This window comes from Caretta caretta, chromosome 23, assembly GCF_965140235.1.
Source record: "Caretta caretta isolate rCarCar2 chromosome 23, rCarCar1.hap1, whole genome shotgun sequence".
Classification (NCBI taxonomy): Eukaryota; Metazoa; Chordata; order Testudines; family Cheloniidae; genus Caretta; species Caretta caretta.
Window position 1 is genome coordinate 5,674,904 of NC_134228.1, and position 9,706 is coordinate 5,684,609.

Sequence of the window (9,706 nt, forward strand, 5' to 3'; positions counted from 1 at the left end):
TGGCGCAGCGGTGATGGTGGTGTCCCTCCATCTGCCTGGTGAGTGATGCTGTCACACCGGTCCCACAGGTGGTTTCCAGGAGGGCCGAGGCTACGCAGAGGTGGGGCTGGCAGCTGGCCCGGGCCAGAATTCCCGCCCTGCTCTCTCTGCCCGCTAGCCAGGGCCTGTGCCAAGTGGATCCAGCTCAGACGGAAGAGATCCTTAACCCCAGCGCCTTCCACCCCCTGATGTTTCTCACCTCTGCCTGTTGCAGGCAAACTGCAGGGGGAAGTTTCCTACCCCCTACTCTGCTCCTCTGCCAGGCCTGATCCAGACCAGCTGCTCCTGGAATTTAGGACCTGCCGCATGGAGACGTGAGCCGAGGCTGCCCTGGGGGGTTATTTCCACGCGACTGAGGGGTTCCTCTGCCCTGAGTTTTAATGGGTTGACCCCCTCGGTAACCAGAGCACCATGGGAGGCGGGAAGGTATGAGTCCCCTTCTCCCACCCTTCCGGCTGCAGCCAGCCAGAGTCCAGGGAATGGCGAGGGGTGAAGCGGGACCTGTGGGCAAGAGGAACCCTGTAGAAACGTAGCCTGCTAGGAGACCCTGAGCGATGTGGGTGCCTCTGGGTGGTAATCACAGCCCCCCGGCCCTGACTAGAGCCCCAGATGTGCCGCAGCGGGTGGGGTTCTGCTGGAAAGCAGGGGATGGAATTTGGCCAGGCCGCAGCCCTACTGACACTGTCCCGTGAACACTCTGCTCCAGCCTCAGCTGCTGCTTTTAATTCCCGAGGTGCCAGGCTCGAGTCCCGCAGATGGCGACCCCCCTGCCCCCAAAGGCGCTGTGATATGAGCACCGTGGAGCCCTGTTCCGTGGAGGCTGCCTAGGCCCCACTGCAGAGGAGGCTGTAGGAGCCAGCCCGTGGGGATGGGGGCCATGCCTTGGAGGCAGCGCTGACCATGTCCCCATGGTTAACTTCAAGTTTCAGGCGTTGATTTGGCTCCGTTCCCATGGCCCAAAGAGTAGAGGGTCCAGCTGAGCCCCTCCAGCCTGGCTCTTGCAGGGGGAGATTCATGCTGCAGAGGCTCACCTGGGAGGATGGCACATTTCATGGTGCAAAACTTGGGTGCCCTTTGCCCTCCTGGCATCACCCAAGATCCACTGAGGGGGTTGGGGAGAGATCTGTAGGGGGAGGAGGCGCAAACAAGGGAAAGTCCTGGCACAAGGAACCCTAAAAAGCTGGGAGATGAATGTCCCCAACCCTCAGTTTCCCATCTCCAGGCTGAGGAAGGGTAATTAGTTGATTAGCATGCTGCAAGCTGTTGGCAAGAGCAATTCATGGCTGACTGGGCATCCCGGGGCTCCGCACACAGGTTACAATACAAATTCCTGGAGGTGCTTTCCCCTAGCCAGCCGCCAAACACACCAGCCCTGCGCCCCCTGCTGCACACAGCATAATTGGAAGAGCAAAAGACTCAAAAACTAACAGCAAAAAAAACTATTTCGGTACATCAGAAGCAGGAAGCCTGCCAGACAATCAACGGGGCCAATGAACAATGGAGATGCTAAAGGAGCACTCAAGGAAGACAAGGGTGTTGCAGAGAAGTGAAATGAATTCCTTGCATCAGTCCTTACCGCTGGGGATGTGAGGGAGATTCCCACACCTGAGCCGTTCTTTTTTGGTGACAAATCTGAGGAGCGATCCCAGATTGAGATGTCAGTAGAGGAGGTTTTTGGAACAAATTGGTAAATTAAACAGTAGTAAGTCACCAGGACTAGATGGTATTCACTCAAGAGTTCTGGAGGAACTCAAATATGAATCTGCAGAACTACTAACTGTGGTATGTAATCTATTGCTTAAAAGAGCCTTTGAAGCAGATGACTGGAGGGTAGCTAATGGCAGATGAAATTCAGTGTTGAGAAATGCAAAGTAATGCATATAATCCCAACTATACATACAAAATGATGGGGTCTAAATGACCTGTTCCCACTCAAGAAAGAGATCTTGGGGTCACTGTGGATAGTTCTTTGAAAATAGCCACTCACCGTGCAGCGGCAGTCAAAAAAGCGAACAGAATGCTGGGAACCATTAGGAAAGGGATAGATAATAAGACAGAAAATATCATAACACCACTATATAAATCCATGGTACGTCCACACCCTGAATACTGTGGGCAGTTCTGGTTGTTCTACCTCAAAAAAGAGATATTGGAATTGGAAAAGGTTCAAAGAAGGGCAATGCAGATGATCAAGGGGATGAAACAGCTTCCATGTGAGGAGAGATTAGAAAGCCTGGGACTGATCATCTTGGAAAAGAGATGCCTGAGGGTATGACGGAGGTCTGTAAAGTCTTGACTGGCGCGGAGAAAGTGACAAAAGGAAGTGACAAGAACTAGGGGTCACCCAAGGAAATTAGTCGGCAGCAGGGTTAAAACAAAAGGAAGTATTTCTTCACACAATGCACAGGCAACCTGTGGAACTCACTGCCAGGAGATGTTGTGACGGCCAAAACTATAACAGGGTTAAAAAAAGAATGAGAGAAACTCCTGTAGGATGGGTCCATCAATGGCTGGTAGCCAAGGAGGTCAGGGACGCAACTCCATGCTCTGGGTGTCCCTAGCCTCTGACTCAGAAGCTGAGAAGGGGCGACAGGGGACGGATCACTTGATGATGACCTGTTCTGTTCATTCCCTCTGGGGCACCTGGCACTGGCCACTGTCGGAAGACAGGACACTGGGCTAGATAGACCCTTGTCTGACCAAGTATGGCCATTTTTATGTTCTGTTAGGATCTGGGCACGTCAGGAGCTTTGGGGACAAGCGTGACGGGTTTTCAGACACAATGAGGCCAGAAGGAACCATTCTGATCATCCACTCTGACCCCTCCCCTGCCCCCCCAGTGATTCTGGCCTCCAGCCCATAGCTTGTGGTTGAGCTAGCTTTCCTAGGACAACATCCAGTCTTCATTTAAAGACCCTCACCCCTGCATCAGTCGTTATTTCTCATCCCTGTTACATGCTGGCACCTTATTTCCAGTCTGAATTTATCTCACTTCAGCTGCAGTCACGAGATGGCGCTCTCTCTTTGTCTGCTGGATTGGAGAACCCTGTGCTCTCAGGTGTGTCCTCAGGCAAGTGCTGAAAGACCAGGATTAAGGCACCACTGAACTGCCCTTGGATAATCTAAATACACTGAGTTTCCTCCCCATCAGAAAAGTTGCACTGGTCACCCCAGGACAGTTTTCCCAGGCCGGGAATCTGCCAGTATGGAGAGGGCGTGTGGGCCATGCACCAGGACTCAGGAGAGCTAGGTTCTGTTCCGGGATGTACCACTGGCCTGCTGGGTGACCTTGACCAAAATCCTTCCCGTCTCTGTGCCTCAGTTTCCCCACCCATCCTTTGTCTAATTAGTTTAAGCTGTTTGGAGCAGGGACACTCTCTCAACCTGTATCTGGGCAGTGCCCGGCCGAAGGGGCCCCATATCTCAGTCACTGTGTGTCTAGGCAGCGCCCGGCGCGATGGGGCCCTGATCTTGGATGGGGACCTCTAGGTGCTACTGCAAAACACCTAATAAAATCCAGTACCAGCACAGGGATGTGACCGCCTGTTAACAGAGGGACCCAAACAAGGTTTGCCTCTAGTCTAACCAGCAAGTGGCGCTGGAGCACACGTCTGCCCCATCAGCACCCCCTGGTCGGTGGGCCCTTCCTTTCAAAGCAGGCAGCCAGCTCTCTGCCTCAGTTTCCCTAACTGTGAAAAGGGGGAGGCCAAAGTCTGCCTGCCTCTTGGGGGTGTGTGGAGGACGGTTAATGCTTGCGTGCAGCATTTGTAACTCTAGTGAAGAGCTGGGTGAGCTGAAAATCCTCCCTGAGCCACCTGTACATGGTTATGGGGGTGCTGCTTTGACACCCCGATTCTCCTCCCTGCCTCACCCCCATTTGTATAATCCCCTAGCACCTCGCTATGCAGCAGCCTGGCACACCCTCACCCTGCCAGTGCCCACACAGCAAGGCCCATGGCCCTGCCCCTCACATTATGTCTTGTAGGTGTCAGATGCCCCCACCCCCCCCCCCGCCTTTTGATCCACCGGCCTCCAGCCCCTGCTCTGCACTGGTACAATGCTCCTGGGGCCAAACAGCAGGCCCCAAGCCATGGCGAGCGAGGGCAGGGGGCCCCCAAGGGCACTTGGTTGGATCCATGTGATGGGCGGGCGGGGCTGCTGGTGTCATTCCCCGTGGAGCATGGGGATGTGCAAGGGGCTGGGCTGGAATAGGGATCTTGGGACAGGGAGCAGGAAAAGCCAGTGGGGTGGGTCAGCCCTGGGAGAAGCGAGTTTCTGGGGCTCGCACTAAAATAGCCGTCCCCCAGAGCTGCACCCAGCGGCGATGGAGATGCCCCAGCAGTGTCCATCCTTCTAGCCCATCCCCACATGGGGCAGGGTCCCTCGTTGCCCCATCCCAGCCCCCAGGAGCAGTAGGGCACAGCTGGGGTGGATGGCCTGGCTCAGCTCATACCTTCTCCCTGGCTCAGCTGACCCTGGGCAAGGGGAATTTGCGCCGCACCCACAATTTGCACACATGGGCCACCCAATACCTGGCTGGAGAGGGGCTCCACCCGCCCCACAGCCCAGCATCCAAGGGTCTGACCTCACAGTCCTCTCAGAAGGGACTTAAAATCACCTTTGACTCCTCCCAGAGGTGAAGTCACCTGACACAGCTCTGAACTGCAGGGGCCAGTTCACCACAGAAACAACTTACAGGGGCAAAAACTTGGTGTTCAGAGGGGGATCACAGCTTGGCGGCCATGATGGGCCTTCTGAGGAGGGTGGAAGAACTCGACAGAGGATTTGATGATATTGGGCTTTTGAAAGGAGATCTAGTACAAATCAATGTAAGAGACAATGCTGAGCCATACAGTGTACAGACACCTCTACCAGACAGAGCAGGGAAGAGATTAGCTGCAGATTTATGTAAATTTAGAGGATAGCATTTTGTGGTTGTTGTGGGCTGTTTTTCCAGGTATAGAGAGAGAAGACGTAACATGTCGCAGTATTATCAAGAAACTGACGTGCTCATTCGCTCCCTTTGATATTCACAACTAGCGATGGACAATGTGACGCTCTGTACCTCGGGGGAACACCCAGCACTCCCCTGTTCATCTTTATAAAATGATTGTGTGGTATTCAATGCAAAGTTAGTCATGTCGGGTGTCTTCAGAAGGCTCATAATGCACTGAGCATGGTTGTTATAGTGATGTTATAGTAATTGTTACAGTAATGTTATAGTGAGGTTATAGGTTATAACTTCCATGTATATAGTTATGAGGCTGAAAATGTATCCTCATGGCTTAAAGCAAGCCCAGACAAAAACTCTCCAAGAGCAGAGAGGTAGTTCACACCTCGTCAGGGCATGGATGGGACAAACCCAGCCCAGCCTCACAGGAACAATGGACACTGGCTTAGGCAGCAACAAAAGAATCTATTAGACCCTCAAGGGAGTCACCTGACTCTGAAGGGCGGGGGGGAAGCCAAGAGGAAAGAAAGGGCATGATAAAAGGGAGAGACGTTTGCCATGCTCTCTCTTCCATCCACATCTACAGACACCACCACCACCAAGTGACTGTCGCACTGATCAAAGGGGAGAGCCTGACGGAAGGGCAACCAGCCAGCCTGTGGTGAGAAGCATCTAAGTTTGTAAGGTTTCAGAGGAACAGCCGTGTTAGTCTGTATTCGCAAAAAGAAAAGGAGTACTTGTGGCACCTTAGAGACTAACCAATTTATTTAGTCTCTAAGGTGCCACAAGTACTCCTTTTCTTTTTAAGTTTGTAAGGACATTGAAAGTGTTAAGATTAGCTTAGAATGCGTTTTGCTTTTATTTCATTTGACCAAATCTGACTTGTTATGCTTTGACTTATAATCACTTAAAATCTATCTCTACAGCTAATAAATCTGTGTGTTTATTCTACCTGAAGCAGTGTGTTTGGTTTGCAGTGTGTCAGAGGCTCCCCTTAGGAGAACAGGCCTGGTACATATCAATTTCTTTGTTAAGTTGATGAACTTATATAAACTTCCAGCATCCAACAGGCATAACTGGACCCTGCAAGATGGAGGTTCCCAGGGTTGTGTCTGGGACTGGAGATATTGGTTAGTGTCATTCGCTTGCAAGTAGCTGGGAGCAGCTTACATGCCAGAGGCTGTGCGTGAACAGCCCAGGAGTGGGGGTTCTCACAGCAGAGCAGGGTCAGGCTGGCTCCCGGAGTCAAGGATTGGAGTAGCCTAGCAGATCACTGGTCCAGATAACCCCAGAGGGGAACGTCACAGACAATGAACCATAAAGTGGTGCAGCAGAATGTACATCATTCCACATGAAATATGATTTTAATCATATTCCCAGCAGCCCACATTACCCACAAGCGATGGAGAGGCTGAGAGAGCTGGACAGACAGCCAAGGAAATCCTACTGCAGGACGATCCATTCCTCGCTCTTCTGCGTTACAGATCAACACCAACAGCAGCTACTGGATCCAGTCCAGCACAACTCCTGATGGGAAGACAACTCAGAGCTACTGTTCCAGCTTAGGTTCTTTTCCAGTCTTCAAAGTGGCCAGGCATGTGGAGAGTAGCCAAAGCGCATAAAAAGGCTAAAAGAGCTCACGAACACTTTTTTAACAGACGTCACTCAGTTAGAGAACTGCCCGCTCTAGAACCTGGTGAGCGTGTTCATGTCCAGTTGGGTAGAGAAGAAGGATGGATGCCTCCAGCTGCCATAAAGAAAAGGAATTCAGCGCCCAGGTCAGAGGTGATCGAGACCGACAGTGGAGACGTCAACGGACACCGTCAACACTGACAGTTAGTTCCTCAGCAAGAGCTATCGGCAGAGCAAACTCTGCCAACGGCGGCTGCAGGACAAGGAGACGATTCCTCAAGGTTTCCAAACCAACCGCAGCCCATTGCTGCAACGGCCGGCCAGCCTGGTGGCCGAATGGTTCCGCGTTTGGGTCACGTAACTAGAAAACCAGCAGGATTCAGAGAGACGTGACAGCCTGAGCCGCCGTGAACGGCACAGACAGCGTGATGGTGTGAATAGCGTACGTGGTAGGAGATGGAATGGGATGTTCAGCTGTATTGCGCTAGGCAGCCACAAGGAGGCGCTGCGTGTAACGTACCGTATTGAAACGAACCGGAGCCGCTGGTGATGTTTTGGGATCCAAGGATGGGCACAGCCCGGGTGTGGGCGCGAGGGCCAGGGCCAGTCCACAGCTGGGACAGGGGCATGATGGGCAGCTCCCAGCCCCGCCCGCCTCTGCCAGGCTGAGCCACCAGGGGCACGCGCCCACCCTGCTGTGGCCCCAGGCGCTGTGGGTGCAGGGCACTGCCAGGTGTATGGGGCAGGGGGGTTCATATCACACACACGGCACCATCCCAGCCAATGCGCACCCCCGCACAACCCACACATAATTTATACCCCCACGCACAGAATATGTACCTGCCCATACTCCCACATGTGCACAACACACAATTCCACAATACCCCCCCACACGCACAAAATGTGCACACCTCACAACACCCCCCACCCCACAACACCCTCCCACGTGCACTTAGTGCACACACCCCACAACATTCCCTATACACACACACAACATGCACACTGCACGCTCCCCCACCTTACACAGACCCACACAACAGGTACACAGCCACAGAGTGCACACTCAAAACAGCCCTCTACACAACTCTCACACAGTGCACGCACCTCCATACAATTAACACAGAGCATACACCCAAAATATCCCCCATACACCTCTCAGCCCCACCTCCACCCAACCCACACAGCCCCTACACATCACAGGCACCCACAATGGCAAGACAAACACTTGTGCACTCACAGCGCGCCCACACATAACACAGCACAATATGCCCGAACATCTACACAACTCATACAGCCCCCTCCCAACACAGGCACCTGCAAACCCACCCTCCACAACTTGCACAACACAACACACACACCCCACATTCACAGAACACAGCATGAAATCCAGGGCCCAGACAGAGCCCAATACGCACCCCCACTCAGAATACGCCATTGTGTATGGACAACACCCAACCCCATGGGACTACGACACATGCATCCCACACGACACACATGCACCACAAACTCTAGTACTCACAACACATGCACACCCACCGTACACCCCATCGCATACAACATCCCCACAGCAGCTACCCCCCACAAAACACACACTCAAGTACCCACAATCCCTGCGACTCCACACACACCCCTGTAAGAAACGCACAACACAGACCCAAGGACCCACAACCCCCCCGCACCACAAAACACAGGTACCCACCCATACATGACACACACACACCCCGGTTTCAAGAGTCCCAGACTGCGGGCTGATTGCCCTGGGTTTCACATGGCCTGTAACTTAAGCCAGGGGCCTGAGCCCAGAGTGGGGGCAGCTCAGTAGAGAGGTGATGGGGGACTCGCGGGAAGGGGGCTACCTGGGGTGGATCAGGAGGTGCAGGGGGGCAGGGCTGGGGAGCAGTTGGCTGGTTCTCAAGCCCAATTCGGAGCTCAAGGCTGGGTGGGCGTGCGGGGGGGCTGGGAGGGGTCGTGCAGTGGAGGAGTGTTGGGGGATGGGTTGTGCAGTGTGTGCACGAGGGGGTTGTGAGGTGGGTGTGTGTGGGGGTCATGCCGTGTGTGTGCCTGGGGGTTGTGTGTTTGGGAGTTACCATGTAGGGGATCATGAACTGTAGTGGTTGTGTGGTGAGTGTGTGTACGTGGGGGGATTGTGCAAAGGGTGGCATACGATGTGTGTGGAGGGGGTATTGTGGGGGGTGTCGTGGTGTGGGGGGGTGTCATGCGGTGTGTGTGGAGGGGGTATTGTGGGGGGTGTCATGCGGTGTGTGTGGAGGGGGTACTGTGGGGGGTTGTGCGGTGTATGTGTTGGGGGTAACAGTGTATGTGGATGGGGTATTGGGGGTGGGTAGGGGTGTGTTGGCAGGTGTCATGCGGTGTGTGTGGAGGGCATCTTGTGTGTGTTGTGTGGTGCGGGGGTTGTGCATGGGAGGGGGTGTGGGAGGGTGTCATGCAGTGGGGGGAAGTTGTGCAGTGTGTGTGTGAGTTCAGTTCCCAGTGCCCACATCCCATAAGCCAGCCCGACCAGGCCTGGCAGGGGCAGCACCCGTGACCCCAGGATGGGGGAGTAGGGGGGCCAAGGGTCCCATTTAAACCTAGACTCAGGGCAACAGTTAGAGGGTGCAGCCGGGGGGCAGGGCGGGGGGCAGGGGTCACTCAGGCATTTCAGGCCCCAGCTGCCCAGCTCTCACCCAGGTCCCCGGCAGGGCTCAGGGGCCCACGGAGCTGACAGCACTCACCAGGCCCACGGCCCGTCTGCTCTGGCTGAGAAGAGGAGCCTGTGCGTCCTGGCTTGAGAAACTGAAGTGGGCGTGAAGTGAAGTGAAGAGGTCGGACAGGAGCTGGGTGTCTGGGAGAGCCTGCTCCCCTCCTAGAGCTGGGGAGAGAACCCAGGAGTCCTGGCCCCCAGCCCCCCCCTGCTGAAGTGCTGTGAGCCCCTTGGCTGGGCCATGCTGGGCTGGCATGATCCCAGCTGGGGCCTATGCAGCAAGAGGCAGCCCTGAGGGGCAGGAGGGTAGTGCTGGGCACAGCAGGGCCAGGTGCTGATGACACCCATGGGAGGGATGTGAGGCCTGCCCCAGCCCTATGCCC